At 50.7% G+C, this 23,403-nt stretch overlaps 1 long non-coding RNA gene across 1 annotated transcript in view; it reads left to right on the forward strand.

The window, feature by feature from the left end:
• Window positions 1–23,403, forward strand: part of LOC139234737 (uncharacterized) — a 147,924-nt gene that overhangs the window by 118,794 nt on the left and 5,727 nt on the right. The gene's annotated exons all lie outside the window — the stretch shown is intronic.

Here is a 23,403-nt window from a genome sequence, read left to right on the forward strand (position 1 = left end):
CTGTAGGCTCTTTCCGCTTTAGACAAACTTTTGGATGCATACACGACAGGTTAAAGTTTCCCCGACTCATTGGCTTGTTGGAGTACACAACCAATTCCAATTACATGGGTCATTTTGTACCTTGTTCGAGCAAAGCAGATTGGTGGCTTTCTCGAAGGCTCTGTCTTGCAATGCGCCCCACACCCAGTTGTTGCCTTTTCTCAATAGCATGTGCAGTGGTTCTAGTAAGGTGCTCAATTTAGGTAGGAAGTTACCAAAGTAGTTGAGTAGACCCAGGAATGAACGCAGCTCCGTCACATTCTGCTTGGGTGCATTCTTGATGGTCTTGGTTTTCACGTCAGTAGGTCTGATGCCATCAGCGGTGAGTTTCCTCCCCAGGAATTCAACCTCCCGTGCCATGAAGATGCACTTCGAGCGTTTCAGTCTGAGTCCCACTCTGTCCAAATGCAGTAGAATCTCTTCCAGGTTGTTCAGATGTTCCTTGGAGTCACGACCGGTGATCAGGATGTCATCTTGGAACACGACGGTTCTGGGAACGGACTTCAGTAGACTTTCCATATTTCTCTAGAGTATTGCTGCAGCCGAGCGAATTCCAAAAGGGCACCTGTGGTAAATAAACAGTCCTTTGTGAGTGTTAATGCACGTAAATCTCTTTGACGTCTCGACCAACTCCTGCGTCATATAGGCCAACGTCAAGTCCAGTTTTGTGAACGACTTCCCTCCGGCTAATGTCGCAAACAATCATCAGCCTTCGGTAATGGGTACTGATCTTGTTTCGAAACCCTGTTGATCGTAGCCTTGTAGTCTCCACAGATTCTGACTGTGCCATCACTTTTCAGCACAGGAATAATGGGGCTGGCCCATTCATTAAATTCAACCGGTGATATGATCTCTTCACACTGGAGCCTGTCCAGTTCAATTTTGATCTTCTCCCTCATCATATACGACACTGCCCGAGCTTTATGATGGACAGGTCTTGCATCTGAGTCCACGTGGATCTGCATCTTGGCTCCCGTGAAGTTGCCGATGCCTGGTTCGAACAGCGAGGGGAACTTGCTCAATACTTGAGCACATATATCTTCCTCCGATGACAAAGCCTTTATGTTGTTCCAGTTGCGTCTGATTTTCAGCTCCTGCCGAGCAGCGTTAGGCCATTGTCTGGAACAATCCACAGCGGTAACGACATGTTAATTTGTGCACTACCAATCACCTTTATCAGTTCTTTGATGTATGTGCGCAGCTTGGCGTTAACAGGGCTCAGCCTGGGCCTCACGTTCTTAGTATCCCACAGCTTATTAAATGCTCTCCCGTTCATGATCGATTGACTCGCCCCCATGTCCAGTTCCATTGATACCGGTATCCCGTTAAACTTCACATTAATCAAAATTGGTTTACTCTTTGTTATGAACGAGTACAGTCCATACACTTCCTCCTCTGGCATCTCGGATTGTGTATCCGGATCCGCGCTAGTCTGACTCTCATCCTCCACATGGTGTGTCGCAGCTTGCTTGCTCATCTGCGGACACTTGCGCTGGAGATGCCCCACTCTCAGACAGCCTTTGCAACTATATTGCTTAAATCGGCACTGCCGTAGACCTTTGAACCACACACAGTGAGGAACACGGCCCGGCGCCGATCTGCATCGTCGACCCCCTTCATTTTGTTGGCCACGAAGTACTGGTTCAAACGGCTCACCAAGTCTGCCCAATCTTCTCCCTCCACGAATCGCTCTAAAAATCCAATCGTGCTCATTTTGCAAACAAAAGTTATTGCATTCTTGTCGCCAAATGTTCTGTATGCAATAAAGGTTCAAACTGAGTACTGTTTAACGAAGCAAGGTACAACCTTCGCTCTGTTTTATTAAGGCCCAAAGTGCCTGACTCTCAAAATGGCTGGCCTTTTATACCATTTGCGTGCTGCTCAGTGGCCTCCAACATTGACGCCATCTGGTGGCTACAATCAGAACGTTCATACATGACAGCTGTACAGTTCAGTACGAGAACCACAGTCCCTGTCACAGGTGGGACAGACTATCGTTGAGGGAATGGGTGGGTAGGTCTGGTTTGCCGCACATCTTTCTGCTGCCTGTGCTTGGTTTCGGCGATGAAACTCGAGGTGCTCAGCGCCCTCCCGGATGCACTTCCTCCACTTAGGGCGGTCTTTGGCCAGCGATCCCCAGGTGTCGTTGGGGATGCTGCACTTTATCAAGGAGGCTTTGATGGTGTCTTTGAAACGTTTCCTCTGCCCAACGTTGGCTCGTTTGGCGTGTAGGAGTTCTGAGTAGAGCGCTTGCTTTGGAAATCTCGTGTCTGGCATGCGAACAATGTGTCCCGCAAAACGGAGCTGATCAAGTGCGGTCAGTGCTTCAATGCTGGGGATGTTGACCTGGTTGAGGACGCTAATGTTGGTGTGTCTGTCTTCCCAGGGGAGGACAGCCAATAGAGGTGCCATTGCCAAGCCAGCCAGATTGTCCGCGACTCTCCCGGAATGGGGCATGAATCTCCCCTGTCCTGCTGCTAACAGCTCGGGGGAACTTTGGGTTTTAAGTTTCCTGCCACCGCTGCAGTTGAACTCCCCACCCCTCCCACTCGCTCCCACGCCCCACTACCATTGGGAATACTGCTCTATCTGTGTTTCTCGGAGGAGGAAGAAGGGGAGCAATGGGCGGAGGACGGGCTGCTCAGGTGTACGGGGGAATGGAGGTCTCGGAATGGGGTCTCCCCCGCCAGTACCCCACCCCCCAATACCTACACCAACACCCTCCTGCCTCCAGCTTATATAGCAGCACCATGGTCTGCAAGCATCGTGCCTTCGGGTGTACGTTAAACCAAGGCCCCCCCCACCCCCCCGTCTGCCCTCTCCGGGGAACGTAAAGGATCCCACGGCAACATTTCGAAGAAGAGCAGGGAAGTTCTTCCTGGTGAATATTTGTCCTTCAAGCAACACCTATAAAAACAGATGACCTGGTCATTTTTCACATTGCTGGTTATGGAACCTTGCTGTGTGCAAATTGGCTGCTGCTTTCAAAAGTACTTCACTGGCTGTAAAACATGTTGGGATGTCCTGATGTCATTAAAGGCACTGAATAAATGTCAGTCTTCCTTGCAGCTGACTCGGCATGGCTCCCTCGATGCACAGGCATCTGTACCAGGAAATAAGCCCCAAGTGTGTTGGGGTCTGTGCTGAGCCATCTTGGTGTCCGTGGGTGAAAAGGGAACGGAGACAAGAGACGGAAAAACAAAGGAGTACAGATATTGAGAGAATCCGAGAGGCCAAAAATAAACCCAATCTCTTAGCCACTCCCAGAACAAGTTGCCGCGCCTTATCTGGGAAAACTAAGTCTGGAAGGTCTCCAAATACGTCAACTGATCAGTTGCCCCAAGCGATGACGTCCCTTCCCTGTCACGGGGCACCGTGGGCTGGGATCCCACGGCCCGGTCACGATAGGTTTGCAAACGCCAATGAGTTGGCATTGAACCAACGTCAGGACCAGGCAGCACAGGCTGAGCGGAACCACGCTGAGAGATCGCACAGACGGCAAAGGGCTGGGTGTTTGGGGCAGGTCTCACCGGGCGCACCATCCTAAGCTCAGCCCAGCACCAACATTTCCAGACCACTCCCTGTGCTCGCACTCAAGAAAAGAGAATTTTCATAGAGCGGTATAAATTACAGTGCTGGAGGAGGCCATTCGGCTCCCAGTGTTCTCTCCTGTAACCCCACTCCCCAAGATCCTTTGGAAATGCTTACCCGATTTCCTTTTAAATGATGTTCTATGTGAGCCCCAATAGCCACATGGTGAAGTATACCATGGTCCAATAGCCCTCAGTTCAAAAACTTTCCTTCTTCCTGCCCAGTTGGTTCTTCCAGTGAGAATCCTTGGTCTCCATCCCCTTGCTCCCCATTCGCCCATCAGTGGAACCAATCTTTCACTGTTTACCCACAGTAAGGCCCCCCAGGTTTCACTCACCCCTGTATTGGCTGCCCCTCTCTCAGCACTGCTTCCCCCACCCACCACATTGCTGAAGCTCCCAACACTGCAGGAAATTCAGGGCCGCCCCCCCCACCTCCCACCCCCCCCAATTCCTCCTCTTCACTCTATCCGCGCCCGAACCTCACGACCCCTATTCTGCAGTCTCCCTCTCTCCCCTGACCCCATCCTCTGATCCCCGACCGTCAGCCCGCTCACCCCAACCTCCGTCCCCTGACCCCCATTCCCCCTCTCTCTACCAGCCTTCATTCCTATCTCCCCGACCCTATTCCGAGACCTCCATTCCCCCGTACACCTGAGCAGCCCGTCCTCCGCCCATTGCTCCCCTTCTTCCTCCTCCGAGAAACACAGATAGAGCAGTATTCCCAATGGTAGTCCTATCCTGGCCTATTTAGAGTATGGGGGTTAACAGAGATGCACGACAGGAGAAGCCATGGAGGCAATAGTCAGTGAGTGGGGTTAAAAAACTGAAAAGCAGTTGAGAAATGAAGGTCCAAAATTGCCCACCGGGGGGGCGCTAACGGGGGGCAAAGCTGTTTCTGCCCGGGGGAGGGGGAGGGGGGACACTACAGGCTCCCGTGACATTGCGCGGGGGTTAACGGTTAACGGAGGCAGTGCCACGGTAGTGCCGCGCCGCACTAGTAGCTCCCCGGGCTGCTGCGCAACCGGTGATTATATCATTGGCGTGCGTGGCGACCCCTGAGCCTGACGAGCGATGTCAGCACCAGTCTTGCGGGTAGCGAACCGGGCCTCACTCTGCTCGCGGGGCTCTGCGGCACGATCCGAGCCGCCATCGTGCAGTGCGGCGTGTCTGGGGTTCTGGGGGAGTGTTGCTGTCTCCCAGGGTGTCTCTCTCTGGGCTTCTGCCCTTGCAGCTTATGCCTGGCCTGTGAGGTACCCTGAGTGCTGCAAGAGCACCCCTGGAGAGACTGTGTCTCTAGAAGGGGGTTTTGAGACTCATGTGTCCTCACAGCTTATGCCTAGCCTGTGATGCACCTGTGAGTGTCAAACACTCCTAACCCCTTCTTCCCTAGCCTGTGACACACAGTTGAGTGTTTTCGAGGCGCTCCTAGCTTCTGTTCTGACATAAGACTCACGATCAGGAGATGTAATACAATAGAACTGAGACAAGGTGATTCCAAGAGGAACTTAGGCTTCCAATTTATTTGACAAGGTGTATCTCAACAAACAGCAATACACCAACAAAATAATCCCCTTAAATCCCACTAAACGGACACAACAAAATTTTTTACACAAGTATTAGCAGTACAATGCCCAACCTCCCACCTTTCCTGGCCTAACTGAGTTGGGAGTTCTGGGGACCAGAGGTTATACTCACTAATGTGCCTTCTGCAGTCTGGTGGTTTGTTTCTTCTATCCTCGGTGTCTTCGGACACTGGTTTTCCTTCAGTGTCGAGAGGCTTGCTGGTTGTTGGATCACGAGAGCAGGGAACCACACACACTGGGTCAGAAACCCCTTTTTATAGCCAGATTATCCAGTCCGCCTCTCGTGCTGAAATCGATCCTTCCCATTGGTGGGCTTTGTGATTTTGAAAAATGCAGCAGTTTTAGATTATTGCGGGGTTTTTTTTCCACTGATGTTAACCTACTCAAGTTTTGAGTAGGTGTTGCTTGCGTTGGCCTCCTGTAGCCATTGTGTAGGTCCTTAGTTTGTTTTGGGTTCCCTAGTTTTCTGAAGGTCTGCATAATTTCCCTCCATGGGGAAGACAATAGCCCGATAATGGCGATGAGTCAGTTTTCGAGCAAGTGCTCTCCCATTGGCTTGAAAGCCCCATGCTTCGGGCTGACTCTGTCCCACCATTGGCCCTCCGGTGTCCTCCCCCGTCCAATCACTGCTCTGCCAAGGTCAAACTGTCTTGGTTTCAATTCACATTGCAGCACAGACAGATCCCACAGCCCTTTTCCTTCTGGGTAAAATGAGGGGGTTTTCGTCCTCCCCTACATAATCCCCCATCTGACACAGTCAGACACCACTCGAGTGTGTCAAAGTTCAGGGTGCTGAGAAAACCCTAGGTCTCCCAAATTGCCCAACTTTCCCCAGTTTAACTCTAAACTGATCCCGTCGATATATATCGTAATTCCTTTTAACGCGGTACAAAACACAGAATCCAACAGGTTACAATATACGACAGCAATATACATCATATATGTACTTAAGGTTACAGCAGTAATTGTACATTGAGTCTCATTTCAGTCTTAACCGTAAAACAAAGAAACCTGCCCTGCTAACTCCCCAGGTGCCATGTATGAAAACGCAGTCATCCCTGGGAATAACAAAACCACCGAAGTGTCGCGGTCAAGCTTTGTTTATACACCTTGGGTGTTTAGCAACGGCTCTCCTGGCTGTGTAGTAGCCTGAGGAACTGCTTTCTTTTTCTTTTTCTCCTGAGCTTACAGCTTGTAACTAGCAGATATGCTACAATCAGGAGTTGGCCGATTACTAAGGCATGCGATCCCACCCGGATTCACGCAGGTATGTCTGCCCGTATCCCCAAATCCCACCATGCTGGGGGTTTAATCTGGGCACTCTCCTCTGCTAGAATTTCAGTTTTCTGCTCCATGGTGTAAAAATGTTTTTGAGACAAATCCACTGCCTGGAGGAGGGCTGTAAGTTTCTCAGGTAGTGGGACAATGGGATAGCCAAAATGGGCGACATATTGTTGTAGGTGGCTGAGGTTGTTTTGTACCGTGAGGAGAATCGTGGAAGGTTCAGGGATGGGTGTGATTCTGGTGTGTGCCACTTGAACCTCTGCCCTGGGTTTAAAGCAAAAGCTGCTGTACGGTATTGGACACCACCTTCCCGGTCCGTGTTCATACCGTTGGGCACTTGTGGTGACACAATATGTCCCACCGCCTACATATGCCACCTGTGGAGGCATGTAGTTAGGGGCCATTACCTCCATTGTGCAATTGATAGGCTCTGCCCCAGCAGTGCTGAACCTGCATTGTGGCCTTGCAAAAGCGTTCAAGTGCTGGGGGCACAGGATTACCTGTGCTCCCCTGCTCCGAAAACCCGAGAGGTCTGTACCTGTCACAGTGTGCTCCCACATTGTGACATAAGGTTGGACCTCTTGGAATCGAACATGCACCCCTCCACGAATGACTCCCACAGGGGTGCTGGTCGTGGGGACACCCCCATCACAGGCATCCTGACCACCACACCCATGATGGTATGGTTTGACTTTCCACAGTCCACCGGTACCGGGTAGGCTTCCGACGCTACACGAAGTTGGCAAGGACTCAAAACATTATCATAAGGGTGCAGTGCTGCTAAGTGCTGGTTGCTGATCCAGGAGGGGACCTGTCCCTGTCTCAGATCCTCGAGGTTACTCCGTCCCTCTCCCAGCAACCAGGCCCCATGGAGCACGCACATCTCATTTTGGGCGGCTTGATCGGAGGCGTTTCTATCCTCCCGAATCAAGGCGTTTACAGCCCTGGCCTGCGCCTACAATTGAGAGATAATCTCCTTTAAGTGAACCGTCATTGCCACCTCTTCGTGGAGCGCGGATCCCACTACGGTATTCTCATCCCCCAGGACTTTGCGCAGCTGACTCTTTAACCCATTTATCTGGAGGGCCAGCTGCATGTTATCCAAACTGTTTATGGTGGACGCCCCGGTGTTAAACCCCGTGAAAATGTCATTTAAAGTGCCACGCCTCTGCCTGCCCAGTTCGGCCCTATCCCACTGTTTATACAAGTCTGTCACTTTGACATCCCCGAAGTCCAGTTCATAGAACTTCCGGAACATCTCCCACAGCAGAACCTGGTATAACAGCTCGGTTTCCCGGGGACACCACGTAGGTAGGCGGACTTCTGTCAGATTTAGCACCACTGATGCCACCGCGTAGTGTACCCCCTGATAAAATAGTTTCTTGGTAGGGACCAACACTAAAACCATTCCCCGGCCGCCTGGTTGTTGTCGGGCACCCGTGTGGGACGGTGGGCTTGACCGTGGGTGGGGGTTTTCTTTCCCGAACTACAAGTTCGGTGGCGTTTACTGGTACCCGGGATTGGGGGTCACACACGCCTCCCCGCTGCGATCCCATACCACCTCATCCCCAACATCCTGCCAGCACCTATAGAAAGCAATGGAGACCCCCCTCTGAACACACGCAAGTGGACCCCCACATACACAAATAAATTCCTTGGTCGTACGCCCACCATTTCTCCTAGCACACCGTGACCCCGCCAGATGACCCCATGATGGTTCAGTAGGTATCATTATCCAGACGTTCCCAGTCTGAGTGTCGGTCTCCCACGTCCCTCTTGAGCTTTCTGAGCCACCACCACCGTCCCAGAGGTATGTCCCCTTGGCAAGTTAGGCATACCTTCCTGCCTTCTGTCACTCTCACTCTAGAAGTGGCCACAGTGATCTCCGGGCAGGGGATGGAGGCCTCTCCGTAGGTAAAGTCCTTATGGTTGGAGTACTTGGTGGAGTTCGATCCCAACCACCCAGGCCATCTCCCCTCGTGGGAGTAGGTGACCCGGCCATCCGCCGCCGGAGTCCCTTCTCCTGTGGTCACTGTCGGCGCTCTGCCCCCGGAGCATTCGAAAACCAGGGAGTCCTCGGTGTCCCCTCGGTGTAGATCCTTGGCGATACCAGCATCACTAACGTCCAGTAGGGAGGTGTTGACATCTGAAAGGCAAGAAGAACATGGCCTTGCCTTGAGAGACCTCTCCAGGCTCGGCCCACTTAACATGTTCCAGACACAAAAATGCTGTACCCAACCGTCACTGCCTTACCTAAACACATATGCACACAACACAAAGTAACAAAACAGGAAGGGAAAATATATACACCGCCACCCATCCCCGGGTGGCCAGGCTACATCCTGTCACTGTACAGGCGTCGTCGACCACTCGGCTGACCGTACCCTGGGGACCAGGATGCCCTCCGCTGAGGGGCTCGTATAGTCCCCCGTAATGAGTCTTGTGCTGCCCTCCAAGGCCCTCCCGAGCCCCGGATAATCGGTGGAGGACCCTTGCTAGCGCAACAGAGCACCCTCCCTGTTGTCTTTCGCCTTTTTGGTCTGGGGCGGGGAGCTCAGTAAACAGGGGACCACGGCACCCTGGATTGTGGCACTCTGTCACTCCTCCTTACTGTCGGTGCAGAGTCCCACGTTATGGGCTGCAATGCTATCTCCTCCACCTCTTGGGCTAGCCCCAGCTGATCCACCATGGGAGGTTCAGCTTCCCCTTGGACCTTGCTAATGGTAGAGCCTTTCTCCCTACTTCTGTTAGTGGGCTGGGAACCTCTGCCCAGTGGTGGGATAGCCTTACTGGAGCAGTGAACCATCCCCGGCTGTAGAGCTTCGAGGCCCAGTGCCTCCTCCGGAGCCTCCAAATCCACCGGGGCCTGTTCTTCCCCCAGTGCCTGATTCCCTTCCCTTGCTTGTCCCCTCTGTTTTTTACCTCTTTTGGGGTCAAACAATTTACACTGATTAATGTGATACCACTTCACCCGGCGAGGCAATCGAACCGCATAGACCACAGGGCTAGCCTTGTCGACTATGCTGTATGGTCCCATATACAGTGGTTCAAATACCCCGACCCGGGCGAAGCTTCTCACCATCACCTGGTCGCCCACCTCCCAATCATGGTGACTGCAGGGTTCCAGCAGCAGCCGATTGGCACGGTGCTGTTTACCCATGTTGTTGGCCGCCTGCCAGTGAATCTGTTGAAGCTGTTCAAACAGGTTCCTGACAAACCGGTCCCGGTTCACCTCTCGAAGCTGCCCTTCGGTGAGAACCGGCGGCAACACATGTACTGGGGTTCTCATGATCCGGCCAGTCATCAGCTCATGGGGTGAGTACCCTGTGCTCTTTGACTGACTGGCCCGGATTCCCATGAGGACCAATGGTATGACCTCCACCCACTTGTTCGGTGAGTCTCCCGTCTCCTTGCGCAGCTTTTCCTTTAGGGTCCGGTTCAGGCGTTCTACGGGGCCTGAGGACTGAGGGTTGTGGGCGACATGCCATTTGGCTCTTATCCCCAGCACCTTTAGGGTGGCCTGCATCACCTGGCCGGTGAAGTGGCTTCCCCGGTCGGACTCCACGATTTGAGGTAGACCCCACCGAGAGAACAACTCCCTCACCAGGATTTTTGCAGTCCTCACCGCGGTAGCTGTTCGGCAAGGGGAGGCTTCCACCCAATTGGAAAACACATCCACCAGGACGAGGCAGTATTTATAACCTTCCTGGGCGGCCGGTAGGGGTCCGATGTAGTCGATCTGGATCGACTGCCATGGTCCCTCTACCCGCCTGATGTGTCCCATAGACACCTTCCTTTTCTGAGGGTCTGGGTTGTTTGCAGCGCAAACCAGACAGCCCGCACAGAAGTCGCGGACGTCTTCCCGTAGGCCTGGCCACCACCCTGCCTTTTCTACCTGTTGCCAGGTAGATTCCAGCCCGGGGTGTCCCGCACCTGGACCCTCATGGGCCAGCTGAAGGAATTCCCGCCGGTGTTGTGACGGCACTACCCATTTGTCCCCTTTAAACAACATGCCTTCCCGCACAGCAATATCTGCAGCACTGTATGGGCCCTCTGCCTTTTCCCCCTTTTTGATAGCAGCCAAGGCAGCCTTCAGGACCGGATCCTGCATCTGGACTACTTTAAGGTCCGGGGCCGCAGCCGCCCCTACGCTCCCTTGTGTCCCTGGCTTGCTTCTTGCTGCTGCTATCCTGCCTGCCTCGTATGGGTCCCTGTACCTGAATAGGAGACTGGACAGATCGGTCACATGGAGGCAGTTGATCGACAGGAAGGCCGAGGGACGGGGCCAGGCAAATGGACAAAGGCTTAGTGGCGGGGCCAGGTGCAGGGACAGAGGCCAAGGGGCGGGGCCAGGGAAACGGACAAAGGCCGAGGGGTGGGGCCAGGGAAACGGACAGAGGCCGAGGGGCGGGGCCAGGGACACGGACAAATGCTGAGGGGCGGGGCCAGGTACAGGGACAGAGGCCAAGGGGCGGGGCCTAGGAAATGGACAACGGCTGAGGGGCGGGTCCAAGGAAACAGACAAAGGCCGAGGGGCGGGGCCAGGTACAGGGACAGAGGCCGAGGGGCGGGGCCTGGGAAATGGACAAAGGCCAAGGGGTGGGGCCAGGGAAATGGACAAAGGCTGAGGGGCGGGGCCAGGGAAACGGACAAAGGCGATGAATTGGTAAGCTGCAAGATTAATCTTACTGTTCTAAATTCATACCTCTTGCCCCGTGCTGGACCCTTCCCACCCTCCCGGTTATTACTGTTCTTTATGGCCATATTCCTGGATTTTCTCCCCTCCCAAGTCCACCCGAGGTGCAAAGGTGTGCACATAAGAACATAAGAAATAGGAGCAGGAGTCGGCCACCTGGCCCCTCGAGCCTGCTCCACCATTTAATAAGACCATGGCTGATCTGCTCATGGACTCAGCTCCACTTCCCCGCCCGCTCCCCATAACCCTTTACTCCCTTATTGCTCAAAAATCTGTCTATCTCCACCTTAAATATATTCAATGTCCCAGCCTCCACAGCTCTCTGGGGCAGAGAATTCCACAGATTCACAACCCTCTGAGAGAAGAAATTTCTCCCCATCTCAGTTGTAAATGGGCGGCCCGTTAATCTAAGACTATGTCCCCTAGTTTTAGTTTCTCCTATAAGTGGAAATATCCTCTCTGCATCCACCTTGTTGAGCCCTCTCATTATCTTATAAATTTCAATAAGATCACCTCTTATTCTTCTGAACTCCAATGTGTATAGGCCCAACATACTCAACCTATCTTCATAAGTCAACCCTCTCATCTCCAGAATCAACCTAGTGAACCTTCTCTGAACAGCCTCCAATGCAAGTATATCCTTTCTTAAATACAAAACTGTACGCGGTACTCCAGGACCTCCCTGCTTTTATACTCTATCCCCCTTGCAATAAAGGCCAACATTCCATTTGCCCTCCTGATTACTTGCTGTACCTGCATACTAACTTTTTGTGTTTCATGCACAAGGACCCCCAGGTCTCTCTGTACTGCAGAACTTTGCAATTTTTCTCCATTTAAAATATAATTTGCTTTTCTATTATTTCTGCCAAAGTGGAAAACCTCACATTTTCCCACATTATACTCCATCTGCCAAATTTTTGCCCACTCACTTAGCCTGTCTATATCCCTTTGCAGATTTTTTGTGTCCTCCTCACAATTTGCTTTCCCACCCATCTTTGTATCATCAGCAAACTTGGCTACATTACACTCAATCCCTTCATCCAAGTCATTAATATAGATTGTAAATAGTTGAGGACCCAGCATCGATCCCTGCGGCACCCCACTAATCACTGTTTGCCACTGGAAAATGACCCATTTATCCCGACTCTGTTTTCTGTTAGTTAGCCAATCTTCTGTCCATGCTAATATATTACCCCCAACCCCGTGAGCTTTTATCTTGTGCAGTAACCTCTTATGTGGCACCTTATCAAATGCCTTCTGGAAATCCAAACACACCACATCCACTGATTCCCCCTTATCCACCCTGCTCGTTACATCCTCAAAGAACTCCAGCAAATTTTTCAAACATGATTTCTCTTTCATGAAACCATGCTGACTCTGCTTGATTGAATTATGCTTTTCCAAATATTCCGCTACTGATTTCTTAATAATGGACTCCAGCATTTTCCCAACCACAGATGTTAGGCTAACTGGTCTATAGTTTCCTGCTTTTTATCTGCCGCCTTTTTTAAATAGGGACGTTACATTTGCAGTTTTCCAATCTGCTGGGACCGCCCCAGAATCCAGGGAATTTTGGTAGATTACAACCAATGCATCCACAATCCCTGCAGCCACTTCTCTAAGACCCTAGGATGTAAGGCATCAGATCCAGTGTAAAGTGCTGCTCTTCTCCTAATCCGCAATTCCAGGAAACTCCTGAGCAGTCTAGGAGCGTTGGCAACTCTAAATGCAGTCATAAGTCTCCACCGATAATCAAACTCGTATTTAGGGGCAGAAGCCTACATTACTGCATTTTGATCCACGTCTATAAGGAATGTTTTGCAATAAGCATATTAGTTTTGTATGCAAACAGTGATAAGATATAGTGAGTGTGCTTTTATTTCCATATCGGCCTCCTCCTGAGGTCCTCACCATCACAGAAACCAGTCTTCATTCAATTCGATTCACTCCACGTGATATCAAGAAACGGCTGAGTGCACTGGATACAGCAAAGATTCATCATAGGCAGTCCCTCGGAATCGAGGAAGACTTGCTTCCTGTTATGTATTAAAGAAGAGTCTGACTGGATACTGTGAGCTCAAAGTGAAGTGTGACCTTCGTTTTTTTATTGCAGGTCTCCAGAGTGTCTCTCTAGCCTGTGAGGCCTCCTTAAGTATCTGTGCACCCAAGGGATTATGGAATCCCTTGGAACTCCAGGGGATGAGCCCTCTTGTGGCTGTACAAAGTATATACAAGCTTACATATTTAACAACATTCCCCCCACCCCCCCAAGTCAACAGTGTAACTATTTGCAAGGTGAGTCGATCTGGGGACTTTCTTTCCCTGGTTGATCGTCTCGGTGCAAATGCTGGTTTTGGTGAACCATCTGTTGGGCCCTCGCTGGGCTGCTGTGCAGCTGGCCTTGCTGGACTGCCTGGTGTGTTTGGTCCTGCAGGGCTGCTGTGGATGATGGGTTCTGTTTCGTGGCCAACCGCGGTGTCGGTTGCCACTGGTGTGTATGTTGGGGGGTCAAAGAAGGTAGGGTCCAAAATGGTTTGCTCAGGCTAGTCCATGAATCTGAGTTTGATTTGGTCCAAGTGTTTCCGGTGAATGAGTCCATTTGAAACTTTGATCCGAAACACCCTGCTCGCCTCTTTGGCCACGACAGTGCCGGGAAGCCACTTGGGACCTTGTCCATAATTCAATACAAATACAGGTTCGTTGATTTCAATTTCGCGTGACACATTTGCGCTATCATGATATGTACCTTGTTGAAGCCGCCTGCTTTCTACCTGTTCATGTAGATCAGGGTGAACTAACGACACCCTTGTCTTAAGTGCCCTTTTCATGAGCAGTTCAGCGGGTGGAATCCCAGTGAGCGAGTGGGGTCTCATGCGGTAACTGAGCAGGACTGAGGAGAGGCGAGTCTGCAGTGAGCCTTCAGTTACCCCCTTCAAGCCCTGCTTGATAGTTTGCACTGCTCTCTCTGCCTGACCATTGGGTGCTGGTTTGAACGGGGCAGATGTGACATGTTTGATCCCGTTGCAGGTCTTTGAACTTGGCACTGGTAAAAAATGGCCCGTTGTCGCTCACAAGGACATCGGGTAGTCCGTGCGTGGCAAACATGGCCCACAGGTTTTCAGTGGCAGCGGATGTCCTCGCCGACATTATCTCACATTCAATCCACTTGGAGTACGTATCTACAACCACAAGGAACATTTTACTCAAGAACGGGCATAGTCGACATGGACCAGAGACCACGGTTTGGAGGGCCAAGACCATAAACTTAGTGGCGCCTCCCTGGGTGCATTATTTAACTGCGAGCACGTGTTACATCTGTGCACGCAGGATTCTAAGTTCGCATCGATACCGGGCCCCCACATAAGAGATCTGGCTATCGCTTTCATCATTACGATGCCTGGGTGGGTACTGTGGAGGTCACCGATGAAGGTGTCTCTGCCCTCCTTGGAAACCACTATCCAATTTCCCCACAGAAGGCAACCTGCCTGTATAGACATTTCATCTTTGCGCCGCTGGAACGGCTTTATCTCTTCCTGCATTTCCACTGAGACACTGGACCAGCTCCCGTGAAGCTTTTACACAGTTTTTAACTAGGGACAGTAAGAGGTCCTGGCTCGTCCAGGTTCTAATCTGTCAGGCTGTGATGGATGATTGCTCACTCTCAAATGCTTCCATAACCATGACTAAATCTGAGAGCATCGGCACAGTTTTCTGTGCCTGGCCTGTGACGGATGGAGTAGTTGTATGTGGACAACGTGAGCGGCCACCTCTGGATGTGTGGCGATGCATTAGTATTTAGCCCTTTACTCTCGGAAAACAGGGATATCAGTGGCTTATGGTCAGTTTCCAATTCAAATTTTAGCCCAAACAGATATTGATGCATTTTCTTTACCCCATAGACACACGCTAACGCTTCTTTTTCAATCATGCTGTAGGCTCTCTCAGCCTTAGACAGACTCCTGGATCCCAAAATCATTAGCTTGTTACAATACACACCCGACGCCATGCGGCGACGCATCACATGCTAGTACCAAACGCTTACATGGATCATACAACACAAGCAATTTGTTTGAGCACAACAATTTTCTAGCTTTTACAAAGGCATTTTCTTGGCTTTTGCCCCATACCCATTCATTTCCTTTATGCCGTAAGGCGTGCTGTGGTTCTAACAGTGTGCTGAGATCCGATAAGAAGTTACCAAAATAGTTCAGGAGTCCTAGAAACGACCGCAGCTCCGTCACGTTCTGTGGCCTTGGTGCGTTCTCGATTGCCTCCGTCTTTGAATTGGTGGGCCTGATGCCGTCCGCCGCAATTCTTCTGCCCAGGAACTCCACTTCAGGCGCCAGGAAAACGCACTTTGAGCATTTTAACCTGAGCCCCATGCGGTTGAGTCATCCTGGAAGACCACCGTGGGTGGGACCGACTTCAGTAAGCTTTCCATGTTTCTCTGGAATATTGCCGCCGCTGATCGAATTCCAAACGGCCATCTGTTATAAATGAAGAGACCTTTGTGCGTGTTGATGCAGATGAGGGCCTTCGATGATTCCTCCAGCTCCTGCGTCATGTAGGCTGAGGTCAAGTCCTGCTTCGTGAACGTCTTTCATCCCGCCAGTGTAGCAAAATGGTCATCGGCCTTTGGTAGTGGGTATTGGTCCTGCAGGGAGAAACAATTGATAGTTACTTTGTAATCATCACAGATTCTGACGGTGCCGTCTCCCTTGAGGACAGGAACAATCGGGCTGGCCCACTCTTTGAATTCGATCGGCGAAATGATGCCCTCTCTTTGCAGCCGGTCGAGCTCAATCTCTACCCTTTCTCTCATCATGTACGGTACTGTTCTCGCTTTGTAATGGATTGTTTGCGCCCCCGGAATTAGGTGGATCTGCACTTTTGTTCCTTGGAACTTCCAATTGCCTGGTTTGAACAGTGAAGGGAACTTGTTTAAGACCTGGGCACATGAAGTGTCGTCAGCGGAACGAGAGCGCTCAGACGTCGTCCCAGTTCCAGCGTATCTTTCCCAGTCAACTCCTGCCGAGCAGCGTGGGACGATCACCCGGTATCACCCAGAGTGGTAGCTTGTGCACCGCTCCATTGTAGAAGACCTTTACAGTAGCACTGCCGATTACAGGAATCAGTTCCTTTGTGTAAGTTCTCAGTTTTGTGCGAATTGGAGTCAAGACTGGCATTGAGGCCTTGCTGCACCACAATTTTTCAAAAGTCTTTTTGCTCATAATGGACTGGCTCGTGCCCGTGTCCAGCTCCACTGACACCGGGAGTCCATTTAGTTCAACCTTCAGCATTATCGGGAGACACTTTGTGGTGAATGTGTGCACCCCATATATCTCTGCCTCCTCGGTCTGAGGCTCTGGTTTGTGGTGATCCACCGTAGATCTGTCCTCCTCTGCAACATGGTGGTTTGCAGGATTAACAGGATTTGCAGCTCGCCTGCACATACATTGGAGGTGTCCCATTGTTCCACAGCCCTTGCAAACGTATCCTTTGAAGCGGCATGAATGGAAATGATGATCACCCCCGCAGCGCCAACAAGGTATTAATGGCCTTGCATTCAACACCCTTAATGGTGGACTCTGAGACATCTGCAGACATGCAGCTGCAAGCATGTGGGGCCTGCCCTGTACGTTGCGAATTGAAGACAACATCACTTTGTTCACAGTACTTGTAGCAGCACTCGTGTGCTGAGAGATTTGCTTAGTATTGTCACTGGTGGCAATGAATGCCTTGGCTATCGCTATGGCCTTACTCAAGGTTGGGGTCTCTACAGTCAAAAGTTTGTGAAGTATCATTTCATGGCCAATGCCAAATACGAAAAAGTCTCTGAGCATGTGCTCCAAATGTCCTTCAAATTCACAATGTCCTGCAAGGTGTCTTAGCTCGGCGACATAACTCACCACTTCCTGGCCTTCAGACCTTTTGTAGGTGTAGAACCGGTACCTCGCCATCAGAACGCCTTCCTTCGGGTTCAGATGCTCCCGGACCAGTGTGCACAAATCATCGTACGATCTCTCTGTGGGTTTCACTGGAGCAAGCAGGTTTTTCATGAGGCCATACGTTGGTGCCCCACAGACAGTGAGGAGAATCGCCCTTCATTTGGCAGTATTCACTTCTCCTTCCTGCTCTTTGGCCACGAGGTATTAGTCGAGTTGCTCCACGAAGGTTTCCCAATCATCTCCCTCCGAGAATTTCTCCAGGACGCCCACTGTTCTCTGCATCGTTGGGTTCGTCATTTGTATCTCGTTGCCAGTTGTTATGTATGAAAGAAGAGTCTGACTGGATACTGTGAGCTCAAAGTGAAGTGTGACCATAGTCTTTTATTGCAGGTCTCCAGAGTGCTTCTCCAGCCTTTGAGGCCTCCTTAAGTACCTGTGCTCCCAAGGGATTATGGGATCCCTTGGACCTCCAGGGGATGAGCCCTCTGGTGGCTCTACAAAGTATATACAAGCTTACATATATAAACACTTCCACTCTTAGAATGAGTCCTTAGGTGGCTGAACAGTTCAATGTGAGAGCCACAATACCTGCCACAGGTGGGACAGACAGTCATTGAGGGTAAGAGAGGGTGGGAAAGGTCTGCCACACGTTCCCTCTGCAACCTGCGCTTTTCTTCCGCATGCACTCGGCGACGAGTCTCGAGGCGCTTAACACTCTCCCGGATCCACCTCCTCCACCCAGGGCGGTCTTCGGCCAAGGACTCCCAGGAGTCGGTGAGGGTGTTGCACTTTTTCAGGGAGGCTTTGAGGGTGGCCTTGTAACGTTTCCTCTGCCCACCTTTGGCTTGTCTGCCATGAAGGAGTTCCAATTACAGTGCTTGTTTCGGGAGTCTCGTGTCTGGCATGTGGACAATGTGTCCTGCCCAGCGGAGCTGATCAAGTGTGGTCAGTGCTTCAATGCTGGGGATGTTGGCCTGGTCAAGGACGCTAAGGTTAGTGTGTCTATTCTGCCAGGGAGTTTGTCGGATCTTGCGGAGACATTGTTGGTGGTATTTCTCCAGTGACTTGAGGTGTCTAGTATACATGGTCCATGTCTCTGAGCCATACAGGAGGGCGGTTATTACTACAGCCCTATAGACCATGAGCTTGGTGATAGGTTTGAGGGCCTCATCTTCGAACACTCTTTTCCTCAGGTGGCTGAAGGCTGCACTGGCGCACTGGAGGCGATGTTGAATCTCCTCATCAATGTTGATAAAAGGCTCTTGTGGTATGGGAAATGGTCCACGTTGTCCAGGGCCGCGCCGTGGATCTTGATGACTGGCAGGCATTGCTGTGCAGCGAGGACAAATTGGTAGCCTATGGGCCCCAACAGCATCCCAGCTGTTGTGCTGAAGACTTGTGCTCCAGAACTAGCCGCATCTCTAGCCAAGATGTTCCATTACAGCTACAACACTGGCATCTATCCAAAAATATGGAAACCTGCCCAAGTATGTCCTGTCCACGAAAAGCAGGACAAATCCAATCCGGCCAATTACCGTCCCATCAGTCTACTCTCAATCATCAGCAAAATGATGGAAAGTGTCGTCGACAGTGCTATCAAGCGACACTTACTCACCAATAACCTGCTCACCGATGCTCAGTTTGGGTTCCACCAGGATCACTCGGCTCCAGACCTCATTACAGCCTTGGTCCAAACATGGACAAAAGAGCTGAATTCCAGAGGTGAGGAGAGAGTGACTGCCCTGGACATCAAGACAGCATTTGACCAAGTGTGGCATCAAGGAGCCCTAGTAAAATTGAAGTAAATGGGAATCGGGAGGAAAACTCTCCACTGGCTGGAGTCATACCTAGCACAAAGGAAGAAGTTTGTGGTGGTTAGAGGTCAATCGTCCCAGCACCAGGACATCGCTGCAGGAGTTCCTCAGGGCAGTGTCCTAGGCCCAACCATCTTCAGCTGCTTCATCAATGACCTTCCCTCCCTCATAAGGTCAGAAGTGGGGATGTTTGCTGATGACTGCACGGTGTTCAGTTCCATTCGCAACGCCTCAGATAATGAAGCAGTCCGTGCCCGCATGCAGCAAGACCTGGACAACATTCAGACTTGAGCTGATAAGTGATAAGTTACATTCACACCACACAAGTTCCAGGCAATGACTATGTCCAGCAACCGAGAGTCTAACCATCGCCCCTTGATATTCATCGGCATTCCCATCGCCGAATCCCCAACCTTCAACATCCTGGGGAGGTGTCACCATTGACCAGAAGCTTAACCGGACCAGCCACATAAATACTGTGGCAACAAGAGCAGGTCAGAGGCTGGGTATTCTGCGGCGAGTGTCTCACCTCCTGACTCTCCAAAGCCTTTCCACCATCTACAAGGCACAAGTCAGGAGTGTGATGGAATACTCTCCACTTGCCTGGATGAGTGCAGCTCCAACAACACTCAAGAAGCTCGACACCATCCAGGACAAAGCAGCCCGCATGATTGGCACCCCATCCACCACCTTCAACATTCACTCCCTCCACCACCGGCGCACCGTGGCTGCAGTGTGTACCATCTACAAGATGCATTGTAGCAACTCACCAAGGCTTCTTCGGCAGCACCTCCCAAATCTGTGACCTCTACCACCTAGAAGGACAATGGCAGCAGGTGCATGGGAACACCACCACCTCCACGTTCCCCTCCAAATCCCACACCATCCTGACTTGGAAATATATCGCTGTTCCTTCACCGTCGCTGGGTCAAAATCCTGGGACTCCCTCCCAAACAGTACTGTGGGAGTACCTTCACCACACGGACTGCAGTGGTTCAAGAAAGCGGCTCACCACCACCTTCTCAAGGGTGACTAGGGATGGGCAATAAATGCCGACCTTGCCAGCAATCCCCACATCCCAGGATTAAATTTTTTTTTAAATTCCGATAAATCTCCAGTGCCCAGTTTAACCTGTATCTCACCTGCCGTTTCATTAGGACCTGTCAGTATTCCTTAGTTCATTTCCTTATTTGGTTGTGTTACTATGCCTACCTTCTTGTTATTCTCCTCCATCGCCCCGTGCTGATGATGACCTCATTCTATACACATGCTTACAGTTTGTACAGAATTAGTGTCTCCTTTGTTATCACTCTGAAAACTATTTGGAATTTAGTCAAAGGTTGCTTGTACCATTTACCCAGCCATCCGAGACTTGCATTTCCCAGAAACTGGCTATTTCTGAGCAGCACCGTGCCTGCCCCTGCAGAGGGTGGGTGGGATCAATTGTTTATCTGGTTCATTAAATTTAATGTTCTTCCTGCTCCTCTGGGACCTTCAAACTACCACTCCTCCTTCAGATTTAATTAATAAATCTAGGTGTGACCATTCTGCATCAGTACTCTCTCTCTACCTCTCTCTCGCTCTCTTTCTACCTCTCTATTTCTACTTCCCTCTTTCGCTCTCTACCTCTTTTTCTCTCTCTACCCCTCTCTCTACCATTCTCTCTCTACCTCTCTCTCTACCTTTCTCTCTGTCTTTCTCTCTCTTTTTCGCTCTCTACCTCTCTCTCTGCCTCTGTCTCTCTGCCTTTCTCTTTCTCACTCTCTCTCTGTCTCTATTTCTCACTTTCTCTACCTCTCTGTACCTCCCTCTCTATATTTCCATTTCCCTCTCTCCAGCTCTCTATCTCTCCATCTCTTTCTCTATATCACTCTCTTTTCCCTCTCTCTCCTTTCCTCTGTTCCTCTTTTTCTCTCTGTATCTCTCTCTCCCTCTCTTCCTCTCTTTCGCTCTCGCCCCTCACTCCCTCTCCCTCTCTCTCCCTCATCCCATGTTTCCTTTTCCATCCTCACTCTCTCTCCCTCTCCATCCCATCTCTCTCTTGCTCCTGCAGTATTTCTTCCCTGTTGGAGTTTTCTTCCCATCTGTCCCTTACACATCCAGAGGCAGCAGCTCACTCCAGTACCTGCAGAGAGCAGGAAACTGCACCGATAGTCATTAACGTGTTGGTCCTGGCTTTGCCAGCCTTTTTGTGTGGAACATTTTTTGTCCCCAGGCCCACTCCCTCACCTCTTTTCCAGTACATTGAGAACTATCGGTGCCATTTCCTGTTCTCGCCTCGCACTGGAAAATGTCACCTACTTTGCTTCTAATTTCCATCCCTCCCTCGCCTTCACACAGTCCATCTCCGGCTCTTCCCTTCCCTTCCTCGACTTCTCCATCTCCATCTCTGGGGATGGGCTAGCCACTAATATCCACTATAAGCCCACTGACTCCCACAGCTACCTGGATTACACTTCCTTCCTCCCCGCTTCCTGTAAGGACTCTATTCCATTCTCCCAGTTACTCCGTCTCCGTCGCATCTGTTCCGACAATAACATCAGTGCTTCCGATATGTTTTCCATTTTCCTCAACCGAGGATTCCCTTTTCCGTGGTTGACATTGCAGTTGACTGTGTCCGTTCTATTTCCCGCACTGCTGCTCTCACCCCTTCCCCTCCCTCCCAGAACCATGATACGGTTCCCCTTGTCCTCACCTTTCACCCCACCGGCTTCCACGTTCAACGGATCATCCTCCGCCACCTCCAGCGTGATCCCACCACCAATCACATCTTCCCCACCCCGCCCCCCTCAGCTTTCCGAAGGGACCGCCCTCTCTGTGACACCCTGGTCCACTCCTCAATCACCCCCAGAAGCCCCTCCCATTCCCATGGCACCTTCCCGTGCAAGCGCAGGAGATTCACCTCCTCCCTGCCCACTGTCCAGGGCCCCAAACACTCCTTCCAGATGAAACACCGATTTACTTGTACTTCTTGCAATTTAGTATATTGCATTCGCTGCTCATGGTGTGGTCTCCTCTACATTGGGAAATCCAAACACAGATTGGGTGACCGCTTTACGGAACACCTCCATTCAGTCCCTAGGGTTGACCCCGAGTTTCCGGTCACCTGTCACTCCCACTCTGATCTCTCCGTCCTCGGTCTCCTACACTTCCAATGAAGTTCAACATAAGTTCGAGGAACAGCACCTCATCTTTCAACTAAGCACTCCTGGACTCAACATTGAGTGCGACAATTTCAGACCATAACCTCTGCCGCCATTTTGTCAGACAGCAGCTGCTGGAAATGATTTTGGTGTTGCCATTTAGGGCTCTTCTAGACCCATAATTTGTTTCTTTACTCATCCCATTACCATCTCCTTTTGCTTTGCTCCATCATTCCTTGTGTCATTTAATCTCTTCTACCCTCCACCCTATCACAGACTCCCCTCCTTTCCCTGCCTCTGCATTTGCTTAAAACCTGTTACATCTTTAACATTTTCCAGTTCTGACAGACCCGAAACGTTAACTCTGTTGGGGGCGATATATTAGCATGGATAGAGGATTGGCTAACTAACAGAAAACAGAGAGTTGGGATAAATGGTTAATTCTTGGGTTGGCAACCAGTAACTAGTGGGGTGCCGCAGGGATCAGTGCTGGGACCCCAACTATTTACAATCTATATTAACAACTTGGAAGAAGAGACTGAGTGTAACGTAGCCAAGTTTGCTGATGATACAACGACGGGAGGAAAAGTAATGTGTGAGGAGGACACAAAAAATCTGCAAAAGGACATAGACAGGGTGGGCAAAAATTTGGCAGATGGAGCATAATGTTGGAAAATGTGAGGTCATGCACTTTGGCAGAAAAAATTATTTAAATGGAGAAAGATTGCAAAGTGCTGTAGTACAGTGGGACCTGGGAGTACTTGTGCATGAAACACAAAAAGATACTATGCAGGTACAGCAAGTGATCAGGAAGGCCAATGGTATCTTGGCCTTTATTGCAAAGGGGATGGAGTATAAAAGCAGGGAAGTCTTACTACAGCTATATAAGCTATTGGTGAGGCCACACCTGGAATACTGCGTGCAGTTTTGGTTTCCATACTTACGAAAGGATATACTTGCTTTGGAGGCAGTTCAGAGAAGGTTCACTAGGTTGATTCCCGGGATGAGGGGGTTGACTTATGAGGAAAGGTTGAGTATGTTGAGCCTCTACTCATTGGAATTCAGAAGAATGAGAGGTGATCTTATTGAACCGTATAAGGTTATGAGGGGGCTTGACAAGGTGGATGCAGAGAGGATGTTCCCACTGATGGGGGAGACTAGAACTAGAGGGCACGATCTTAGAATAAGGGGCCGCCCATTTAAAACAGAGATGAGGAGAAATTTCTTCTCTCAGAGGGTTGTAAATCTGTGGAATTTGCTGCCTCAGAGAGCTGTGGAAGCTGGGACATTGAATAAATTTAAG

This window comes from Pristiophorus japonicus, chromosome 22, assembly GCF_044704955.1.
Source record: "Pristiophorus japonicus isolate sPriJap1 chromosome 22, sPriJap1.hap1, whole genome shotgun sequence".
Classification (NCBI taxonomy): domain Eukaryota; kingdom Metazoa; phylum Chordata; class Chondrichthyes; family Pristiophoridae; genus Pristiophorus; species Pristiophorus japonicus.